The 12,299-nt window shown below is 45.3% G+C and overlaps 2 pseudogenes; both read left to right on the top strand.

Annotated features, from left to right (window-relative positions):
* LOC146060877 (5S ribosomal RNA) lies at positions 1-118 on the top strand (annotated as a pseudogene).
* Positions 119-6,592: 6,474 nt separating this feature from the next.
* LOC146061884 (5S ribosomal RNA) lies at positions 6,593-6,710 on the top strand (annotated as a pseudogene).
* The last annotated feature ends 5,589 nt before the right edge of the window (positions 6,711-12,299 follow it).

Raw genomic sequence — 12,299 nt, 5'->3', positions numbered from 1 at the left:
ACATACGGCCATACCTCACTGAATCGCCTGGTACCATCCGAACCCAGAAGCTAAGCAGTGAAGGGCCGGCCAAGTACCTGTCTGGGGAACTAACAGGGAATAGTCGGTGCCGTAATTCACCATAACAGCAGAAGCCAAAAGCTGTGAGAGTGACGCTTCATTCACACCTCTTTACTGCTATCCTGATTTTCTTCTGTCAATCTGAGACTCTAAACCCCAATTTTTTGTCTTATATTATTATACTTTTTTGTCTTATTTCACATTTGACAATTTCAATTGATTACTGAGGGGTGGTGTGTCCTGCGCCATCTGAATTGCTATTTCAATCTTAGATGATAAACAGACTAATTTTCTGTTATGACTGCTAGAATACGAAATAGCTATATGTGTGACTAATTTTCGCTAAGCTTACCTTTAATTAAATACCTGACCTTGTCAGCACTACTTTGACTTATTGCTATGAGGACGAATTAATTCAACAAACTGAATTTCTTCAGCAAATGTGCAACCCCTCTTATGCTAACCCTGATTTTTAAGTGTTTCGATAATTAAAAGTTATGTTTTAACTAATAGACACCATATCAAACTTATACCATTACTTACAAGCGTGCCCCAAAAAACCTTGTCGGGTTCCCTTCAAGTCACCTCTGACTTTCCTTTTCAGTTCAACTTTTGAACTCCATTTGGGAGCACCACCAACCGTCAGCCCTTGCCATTGAATTCTACTACCGAGCAACGGCACACATGTTGGTTTACATTTCAAATTAACATTAAAACTTTACCTGTGCCAATCCAACTCAACCCCAAAAGAAGTTGATATCCCACTGAGGTCTGTCTCAGATTCTGGGATTGAGCACGGTAACATCACCAATAATTAATTTACTTGACCGAAACACCACTTACAGACCACCAGTCAACCGGAGCCAAGAAAACCTCACCGTGAACAGAAATCACCAACGAATAATGTCAACATTTAACTTGCGAAATGAACTAATCAGCAAACACAAAAACAGCAACTTTGATTCAGTTTTCCCCACTCAAACAACCCGGATTGAAGGAGACCAAGGCTGGGATGACGACCTAACTACCCTCAAAAAAATCTTACAGAAACAAACCAGGTCAAGCTGGGACCTCTCGAGTCTCGAGAACTATTGTAAGCAAAAGATAACACCAAGAGGCCTCAGACCTAAAACCTTTCCGGCATTTGACCTACACACTGAAAACTTGAGGAAAGAATGGGAAGCGAGCTTACTCAAATGCTCACAGGACTTAATGTCAATTCTAATACGCCATAACCACCTCATATTGGAAGAGTGTACCCAGAAAATCGAGGCATTGGGGAAAAAATTGGAAAAGTGGGAGACTGATCCAGCTTTCCAGAACAACTTTGAAAAAAACAAAAAAGACCTAGAAAAATACGAAGAAACCATAATAGAGCGCAAACGAAGTAAATTTCTCAGGGACCAACAGGACTTCGCATCTGGCAGAATCTTCAATTGGGCAAGATTCCAAAGAACACAGAGGAAAGACACCAATTACGGGCCAAGAGGCACACCATCGCCCTCAGAATCTGAATATTCTAGCGCTGACAAAAACAGTGACAGCACGTACGCCAATACCAACATCAGAGGTTCGGAAGATTTTTTAGATTTCGGAAACGGGAGAGGCCAATACAGAGGAAGAGGAAGACGAGAAGAGGGAGGAAGAAACAGAAGAAGGGATTGGTCGAGATGGGAGCTCAGGCAACCGAGCAGACAATCCCAAAGGAACAGACAACCACAGACTTACAGACAATGAAACTGCAGATCATCAATCTTTCGGAACACAACCTAACCCCCACTCAAATTGGAGTCCTGGAAAAGGGCCTCTCTTTCTCTCCATCTAAGACTTTTAACCGTTTCAAATGGGAAACCAACATAAATCTTTTCGGAAGAAAATTACTACTTGCCAAGTTCCATGCTCAACGTGACAAGGACCGGACCGAGGGCACCTCCACCGAATGGTCAACAAGGGAACTACAGGCCATCCAAGACCTAGAAGAATTGCAAAATACTGATGACCTGACACCCTCCAATAGATTTATATGCAAGAAAAAATCAACATTTTTCCCGAATGATACCATCTGTCCCGAGGTTAAGATCTTCACGAAACTGGTATCCCGTGACCTGGACAATCTTCACCAAAAAAAGAAGAGATACAGATCCAACACCAACCTCACTCATTCTGAAACCGAAGCCTTAAAGGAAATCCAAAAATGGCAGGACGTACTAATCAAACCTTCTGATAAGGGTGGCAACATCGTGCTATGGCCGACCCAAATGTATCTGAAAGAGGTACATAAACAATTGGATGACAAATCATGTTACTCCAAAACTCTATTTGACCCCACAACCAATTTTCAAACGACATACGATAGAATAATCAATGGAGCCCTTACAAAAGGGATCATCACAAAATCTGAACATCAGTTTCTCAAAAACCCGAACCCCAGAATAGCCACCTTCTATTTACTACCCAAGGTGCATAAAAATCTCAAAGAACCACCTGGAAGACCGATTGTTTCCGGGAATGGATCGTTGATTGAAAATGCATGCACTTTCCTAGATGTTCACCTCAGACATCATGTCACAAGCCTACCGTCCTACACGAAGGACACAGCCGATGTCCTAAGAAAAATCCACGATGTCCAATTGGAGGATGACCATCTCTTGGTATCCCTAGATGTGGAATCCCTGTATAACTGCATAAAACACGATCTTGGAATACAGGCTGTCAAATATTTCATGGAAATGGAAGGCATCACAGAATTTCACGTCTTTCTCCTCGATCTTTTAGACTTTGTCCTGCGCAAAAATTACTTTGTCTTCAATAATCATTACTACATCCAGGGAAGAGGGACAGCGATGGGGGCAGCTTGTGCCCCAACTTACGCAAACCTCTTCCTTGGCTGGTGGGAACGAGAATTCGTTTTCCAAGAAGAGATGGACACTGATTGTATACACAGCTGGATGCGTTATATTGATGACATTCTGATCATTTGGAAGGGTACTCATCAACACTTGACAGATTTCATCCAAAAACTTAATACCAACTACCTGAATCTTAAATTCACATATGAATGGAGCAAGAACAGCATCACTTTCCTTGTCCTTCGCATCTATCGTGGAACCAATAATGTTCTCTCAACAGAAATATACAGAAAATCGACCTCAACGAACAGTTTGTTGCATAACACCAGTGCCCACTTTCCTCCCACGAAGACCAATCTCCCAAAAGGAGAATTCTTGCGATTACGCCGCAACTGCTCAGATGATGCAGTGTACGAAGACAAGTGTAAAGACCTTTCCATCAGATTACAAGAACGGGGCTATTCAAAAAGGACCATCAAGAAAGCCAAAAGGGACACCCAATCCATGGAAAGAGATGAGATGCTGTTCCGCACCAAATCCAACCCTGAAGATACGAAAACCATAAGGATGGTGGGCGACTTCTGTAATGAGTGGAAAGATATCACCAATATCATCCAAAGACACTGGCATGTGTTACTATCAGATGACGACCTAGCAACCACTCTTAACAAAAGAGTAGACATGAGTTGGCGACGGGCTCCAAACCTCAGAGACAACCTGGTTCACAGTCACTATGTAGCCAGACAGCCAAGTAAACCCACGACCACAGGCAGTTACCCGTGTGGAGGGTGCAAAGCATGCACTCACGTCACTAACATCACCACCATGAAAAACAGATATGGGGATACCATAAACATACGGGGATTCTACAATTGCAAATGCCCCAACATGATTTACTGCATCACCTGCCCCTGCCAAATCAGATACGTAGGGATGACATCAAGACCCCTGAAGCAGAGAATTTTGGAGCATATAAGCAATGTAAGGAATGCTGCAAATGACCGGAAGAAATTCAAAACCATCACTACTGTTGCCCGCCATTTTTTATAAGCTCATAACTCGAATACGGACACCCTCTCTTTCTTTGGACTGGAACAAATCCACCTAGGCAGAAGAGGTGGAGATATTAATAATGCCCTTCTAAGAAGAGAGAGTTGGTGGATCTTTCAACTCATGACCCTGGCACCAAACGGCCTCAATGAGGGTATCAACTTCAGTGCTTTCCTGCATTGAATCTCCATATTCCCACATTTTTCTCCCAAATACCCCAAGTCCATATACTATATGCTTTATGATCACGCCTCATATCAAGGTTTTTTGAGACAACGCTCATAGCACCATATCAGTTCCAATGGCGCCCTATATGATTAGGAATAACTACCAGCGCCCCTCTAATCCTATGTATAATTGGCTGTCTCCCTCAAACACCATTATGTATGTCCTGACTGCAGGTGACTTCGACACTTCTTTTGCAATATCAGTCCAATCATGCCTGTATATGCGGCAACTACTATCACCATCCTGTGTACCGCTTACAAATGGTTGAAGTTTACAGCAGCAGTTATTATGTCATTTTCACACTGTTTCTAATACCAATTTTATCTTCTATCCCCAGCAGGATGATATGTCCCAGTGACGTGGGACTAAAAAATAAGAATAAGAACAAGAGAAAAAAAAAAAAAAAAAAAATTTTAATAAATAAATCAAAAATATCCGTACCGACATGCCTCCCTCCACTGCCTTTCCCCCATACACGTATCAACAATAGAAGGTGCTATATCTACATCACTATACCTTTCCCTAAATCATTTCGTCTCATTAATCATTAATTATCAACCATTAATTCATACTTATCAATTACACACTTATCACTCTATTATTATTATTATCATAGTATTTCGGCATTATTATTATCATTTAATATTTTCTTCTTGCTTTCCCCCCCCCCCCCTCCCCCCCCCCTATATCTATTATATTTATATATATTTTGTCAATATTGCAGCTGTACTATTTCAAAGCGTCACTGTCACTGGCACCTGAATAAACAATAGGATTCTAACCTCCACTATCTAATGCAGTGGTGTGGAAACCACTTCATGTAACAGACAGCCTGGCAGATTGATTAAACATTACACAATGGGCGCTTAACTATCAAGCGTTATATATTTCAATGTATGATATTCTATTATGCCGTATATTAGCGGCATCACCTCCCTGGCTGTTTGCGCAATAGATCACTTCAATCACACTAACGTCAGAACGTTCTGACGCCTCTTGCTATGGTTCACGGGACTGACTCTCCAGCTAGTCTTTACAGCTGCGAGGTACGTCACTGGCCCGCCTGATTGGCTACTCCTTTTTGTCAATCAGCGGTGCCTCTTCTGGTTGGCTGACATTTCCGTCATAAGAGGGGAATCCCCCCCTTGTCCTTCACGCGTCAGTGAACAAGCTTCTCTGCGAAACACGTGTCCTCTGACGCGCAGGACACACCCCCCTCAGGACACCCTCCACAGTGATCTCTACGGACACCCCGCTCCGGCGTCCGACTACCTCCCGCCGCCATCGCTGCGTCTGGGCAGCAAGGTAAAGCAGGCTGTGCCTGCAAACAATTTAACCGGCAGCACTCACACTCCAGAGCCGCTCCACTTAGCGCTGCTCCGTCTATAGGACGGACGCGCTTGTGTAACAGCATCACGCTAAATGTTATATTATACCTGGGTAAACTAGAGGTGATCTCTCACTGCAGACTGCGCGGCATATTAAACTGCGGCGCACAGTCACCTGAGCCCTTTTACCTTATAAAGCACAGGAGGTTCATATGTACATCTAAGTTTCTTCACCTTCAAAGGATCTCCTGACTGTAATATTACTCTATGTGCTTAGAGGACGTTTAGGTGATTTTTTCATAATCTGTGTTGTACACACACCAAGATCTAAATAACTTTACCCTCACAGGATCTCCTAATTGTTTCATGTACTTAGAGGATTTATAGGTGATTGTGACATACAATTTGTGCTATATACACACCGGGATCTGCAGATTTGACAAAGGGCCAGGATCTGTCAGACCCTATTTACCAACCTGCCTTGTAAATAGACAGATTATACTCCTCTTTGTGGCTATCAAACCACCCTGCTTTTTTGCTTTTTTTGTTTATTGACTGTAAGACGCCATTAACTGTGTCCAACCACAAGATTTGTTATCTTGTAATACTACAGCGACAAAAATCTGCCAATTTGGCTAAATGTCAGTATTTGTCACTGTTTTCTTTGCTCACTAAACAGTACTAAACAAACCCCTGGGTGAACTGGGTGATCAGACAAACCCTATTCTGACACCTGGAACACTAGCCGATTTCCTGGACTGAGGGTACATTCACCTTTTTACTCCATCCAAATTTTCGTGGTTCCCACTCCAGGGAGGATCGTCTCACCCCGTCTCTCTCATCCCCAATCCTATACATTGTAAGATTGGGGACAGCAGAAGTCTGGGCTCAGACACAAGATTCCCCCTCTTTCTTACTACCCTATATCTCACCTCCTAGTGACTCTCTCATTGGCCCTCCTGCTAATTATTCACCCTGCAAGGCCTCGATGGTAACAGGGAGGATTCCATTACTGCAGGACCAACAGCAGAAGCACGCTTGAGCTCATTTTCCACCAGCAGGGCCCTCGCACTTCAAACATACGGCCATACCTCACTGAATCGCCTGGTACCATCCGAACCCAGAAGCTAAGCAGTGAAGGGCCGGCCAAGTACCTGTCTGGGGAACTAACAGGGAATAGTCAGTGCCGTAATTCACCATAACAGCAGAAGCCAAAAGCTGTGAGAGTGACGCTTCATTCACACCTCTTTACTGCTATCCTGATTTTCTTCTGTCAATCTGAGACTCTAAACCCCAATTTTTTGTCTTATATTATTATACTTTTTTGTCTTATTTCACATTTGACAATTTCAATTGATTACTGAGGGGTGGTGTGTCCTGCGCCATCTGAATTGCTATTTCAATCTTAGATGATAAACAGACTAATTTTCTGTTATGACTGCTAGAATACGAAATAGCTATATGTGTGACTAATTTTCGCTAAGCTTACCTTTAATTAAATACCTGACCTTGTCAGCACTACTTTGACTTATTGCTATGAGGACGAATTAATTCAACAAACTGAATTTCTTCAGCAAATGTGCAACCCCTCTTATGCTAACCCTGATTTTTAAGTGTTTCGATAATTAAAAGTTATGTTTTAACTAATAGACACCATATCAAACTTATACCATTACTTACAAGCGTGCCCCAAAAAACCTTGTCGGGTTCCCTTCAAGTCACCTCTGACTTTCCTTTTCAGCCATTACATAAGGGGCAGGTCAAAGTCGGCTATGGCGGCGGCTTTGGCAGGTATCGCTTTCCACGCCCGTCTGAGGGGCGAGCGCGATCCAACAGGGTCATTTATTCTGGCAAAAGCCTTAAGGGGCTGGGCAAAGCAACGGCCAGTGCCTCCTGACACTCGTCGGCCGATAGATGAGCGCATGCTGGGGGAGTTAGTGGCCTGTCTAGAAAAAGTGGCCAATAGCGCTTTCGAGGCCGCGCTGCTGAGGGTGGCTTTTTCATTTGCCTTCTTTGGGGCATTCAGGATTGGCAAATTAGTAGCTGCTAGTAAAACTGCCCAGTCAGGTCTGCGGTCTGAGGATGTGGTTTTGCATGAGGACCATGTTATGTGTAGGATTCAAAGATCCAAAACCGACCAATTGGGGAGGGGCAGTTGGGCCACGCTGCGAGCCAGTGTGGACCAAGCCATATGTCCCGTAGCATTAAGCAGGGACTATGTGTCCCGCAGGCCGGTTTCAGCCATGCAGTTTTTGGTTCACGCAGATGGCGTGCCCCTCACCCGGTTTCAGTTCGGGGCTGTATTTCGGCGGTGTTTAACCGACTTAGGCCTGCGGGCGCAAGACTACTGGACACACTCTTTTCGCATAGGGGCTGCAACATGCGCAGCGGAGGCGGGGCTTCCACCTTCTGCCATACAGAGGGTCGGGAGGTGGAAGTCCTCGGCTTATAAAAAATATGTAAGATTAGATAAGATAGATAAAGTAGATAAGTTGTAGTATGCGCCTGTTGCGCCAGCCCAAAAACGTAAGTTTACAATTGGTTCTGGACTGGCTAGCGTTCTGGAATCGACGGTGTGGAGTGAATTTTTTACTTTTTCCTTCGAGGTAGAACTAATTCAATTCGGCTGTCACCAAAGTTCACCGGAGGTTTTTTAAGTTTTTCACCTTCACTTGGGCTGTATCTTGCATTCTGGTTGTGTTACAGTATAGTTTATATTGATGTTAACGTTAGGTTTCTTCTTTTTCAGCCCCTTCCCTTTCCTCACCACCTCGGGGGATAGTTTGGTTCGTGGGTCACTCCTATATTTTTTGGGCGGCCAGGCATCCCATGGCCACCAAGGCTTCAGGCCTTCTACGAGACGACTCAGTTCAGTGGTTTGGGGTTAGGGGACTCCAGTGGGGTGGGCTTTACAACCTCCTGGTCACCAAGGCCCGCAGCTCAGGGCGCCCCGACACACTAATCATACACTTAGGGGGCAACGACCTGGTTAAGAGTACGGGGCTCTCCCTCATTTGCAGCATAACTACAGACCTAGAGCGCATTGCGGCCCTTTGGCCAGGGTTGCTGATAGTGTGGTCTGACATTGTACCCCGTTTTCATTGGCGGGGCTGCAGGAATGCAGTTGCCATGGATAGGGCAAGGCGAAAGGTTAATCATGCCGTTTCCCATAGGGTACACGCCATGGGGGGTAGAGCAGTACGGCACCCCACGATAGTCAGGGAGTCGGCCCATCTGTTCAGGCCAGACGGAGTTCACCTGTCTTACGCGGGCATGGAGGTTTTCCTGGAGGACATCTTTTCTCGTCTAACTCAGCAATAGGGCAGGCATGTAGGTCTAGTTTGAGGGGTGGCGGGCCTGGTCCCGGGCGACCTTGTGTTATGTCTTGGGAACCTCGGCAGTGGCGAGAAGGCGCTCTCGACCAGCAGTCGGGTGAGGTGTCAGGTGGTCACCGTGCGGTATTACCCCCCCTTGCCAGGATGGTGGGCGAGTCCCGAATTGATCGGGGACGGTGGGCACTTCCTGGAGGTGTCCGCGCCCTACCTTAGAGGGGGCGGGGAGCCGTCACGGTGCAGGCTGTACCTTACGTAAGGGGTGTGTTTGTTAGATTGGAGCGATGCAGTCGCTGCCATTGGCATACACCTCTGACTGGTGCTGGTCTCAAGTGCTTTCTGGGCCATCCCTTTGATAGACAAACAAGGGTCATACCACCTAAATAAATAACTTGACCATTTTAAACTTATGCCATGGTTGTCTGAGTCTTATTTTTAGATAAGGTGTCCGCGTGAATTATTTCTAGGTATAAGGTAAAGGTAAATACACAAGGCAACCAACATAATCCCTTGGGCGCCTTAGGCAAAACGAGGGCAGCATAGGCCAGAGTGCAGTTAAGAGCCCGGGGATTTGGGGGTTAACTTCAAAGCAATGCAGCACAGAGCAGTGTGATGATTCATAGGCAGGTTATCATGTGGGGTAGCTGGGCCAATCAGTACCAAAAGGGGAGGCAGCTTAAGCAGGGTATTTAGGGTCCAGCTCTGGGGCAGGAACTTCCTCTTGGAATCCGGATCCCCACCCTCCCATCCCTTCTTTTTTCTTCTTCTCTTGTGCTCATTGCCTTCGGGCTGTCCAAACAATTGGCAAATTTAATTTTAGTTTAAAAATCGGCGAGAAGGCGCTCTCGACCAGCAGTCGGGTGAGGTGTCAGGTGGTCACCGTGCGGTATTACCCCCCCTTGCCAGGACGGTGGGCGAGTCCCGAATTGAGCGGGGACGGTGGGCACTTCCTGGAGGTGTCCGCGCCCTACCTTAGAGGGGGCGGGGAGCCGTCACGGTGCAGGCTGTACCTTACGTAAGGGGTGTGTTTGTTAGATTGGAGCGATGCAGTCGCTGCCATTGGCATACACCTCTGACTGGTGCTGGTCTCAAGTGCTTTCTGGGCCATCCCTTTGATAGACAAACAAGGGTCATACCACCTAAATAAATAACTTGACCATTTTAAACTTATGCCGTGGTTGTCTGAGTCTTATTTTTAGATAAGGTGTCCGCGTGAATTATTTCTAGGTATAAGGTAAAGGTAAATACACAAGGCAACCAACATAATCCCTTGGGCGCCTTAATAAGACACTGTAACGGAATCTGCTGCACTATATACGACACTGTAACGGAATCTGCTGCGCTATATAAGACTCTAACGGAATCTGCTGCGCTATATAAGACACTGTAACAGAATCTGCTGCGCTGTATAAGACACTGTAACGGAATCTGCTGCACCATATAAGACACTGTAAATAAATAAAGTAGGTGTGTCCTCTGCAGTTCTGCAGCGGTATTGGCTTAGTACATTGGCAGATTGGAGAACCACAAAACCTGCCATGGTTTACATCCCTGTACCCTTAGATGTATACACCGGTAAATAACACTGACCATTTGCCCTTCTATGGACAATCAGGCCCAAATGTCCCATGTTGAGTTAAATGATTACAGCGCAGTATATAAATATAGAAAACCCGTATTTCCAAAGTTCTTTCAGCCTCAACTTTAATAAAAAAAAAAGAAAACTTCCGAGGGAAATAATTGAACCATAAAAAGGAGAAATCCTGAGTTGAGCCGATAACATTGTGGTTCCTGCCGGTCAGCACGCCATAAATCCTGGTGCTGGTGTAAGAGGGAAATGTTGATATGTGTTTGCCTTATTGAGCAAATCATTTCACTGGAGTCCTGGCGGGAGGGAGAGGGATGGACGCTGGACGCTGGATGCGATTCAATGTTCAAAGGAGGAATGTTCTGTCCTGCATATGGGTTTAGTTTAGAAAAATATTAGTTTGCAGAATACAGTATTACCAATTATATATATAGTTCTCCTTAATATTCTCCATCATAGTGCCCTCTTACATGGCAGGGCTCTAGACAGGGGCTGGCTGGCAACTTTCATCCTGGGGGACAGACACAAGCAAGTGGCCCAGCTTTTCAAGGGGAATAGCCATGTCAATAATGTTGAGGGAGTGGCTTGTGTAATGTTGGTGTGGTTTGAATAGGTACATGTGGGGGTTACCGGCATGTGCAAAAAGTTTGATATTCAGTTTTTTTTAAGCCCAATTAAAATCCATATTTAAAAAACAAACAAATGTCAGCACTTGCTCTGGCCTCTGTGGAGACGCAATTATGCAATTAAAAGTTTCCACTTAAGCTTAATTAGTTCTTCCCATGCATTGCAGACAGCTTATATGTCCCGAGCACAAACTATACTACCACTAACCCCAGATCCCTCACACACACACACACTACCCAAACTAACCCTCACCCACACCAGCTGTCCACACACACACACACTACCCAAACTAACCCTCACCCACACCAGCTGTCCACACACACACACACTTCCCAAACTAACCCTCACCCACACCAGCTGTCCACACACACACACACTTCCCAAACTAACCCTCACCCACACCAGCTGTCCACACACACAACACTAGCCCTAACCCTGCTTCCAGGATACACTACACTACCCCTAATCCATCACTTGCTCATGCTATACCACCCCTAACCCTGCATCTGCTCCCTGCGCGCACTACCCCCCCCCCCCCCCTGCTACCTGCACCTGCTCGATTTACACACTACCCCTAATCATGCACCTACTTCATTATTGCCTACCTGACCCTCTCCTTCAGGGAGAAAATGCTCTGTTCCTGCACTTCCCTGGTAGTTTATGATTGCCATCACCTGTGGGGAGCTAGGTAACTGATAAGAAAGGTGTCACCACAGGTGCTGGCAATCATACATTACCAGGGAAGTCCAGGAGCAGAGCATTGTGTCCTCCTGGAGAGGGGCATGCTGGGAGGTATGGATAATGTATGATTGTCAGCACCTGTGGGGAGCTAGGTAACTGATAAGAAAGGTGTCACCACAGGTGCTGACAATCCTACATTACCAGGGAAGCTCAGGAACAGAGCATTGTGTCCTCCTGGAGAGGAATGCAATATTTTAAGCTGTGTGAATGCGCAATTAAACCACAGTGCAGCTACCATACAGGACCACAGAGAAGATACACCTCTGACTACTCAAAAAGAACAAATGTGATAGACAATAGAGTGGAACTGACAGGTGGCGCTCAATGATAACTAGGTATAGAGGGTGATTGACCTCAGATGAAAAACATATATACAATAAAAGGTTTATACAAAACCAAATACGACTTCTCAATGTCGCACAGAGTTGGAATATGCTGGATGGTTTCAATTTTCATCCAATAGAATTCTCCCCTATTAAGCATAAATGGGAGACAC

Source organism: Crinia signifera, chromosome 2 (assembly GCF_055691185.1).
Source record: "Crinia signifera chromosome 2, ASM5569118v1, whole genome shotgun sequence".
In the NCBI taxonomy this organism is placed as follows: Eukaryota; Metazoa; Chordata; class Amphibia; order Anura; family Myobatrachidae; genus Crinia; species Crinia signifera.
This window is presented reverse-complemented; position numbering and strand designations above follow the sequence as displayed.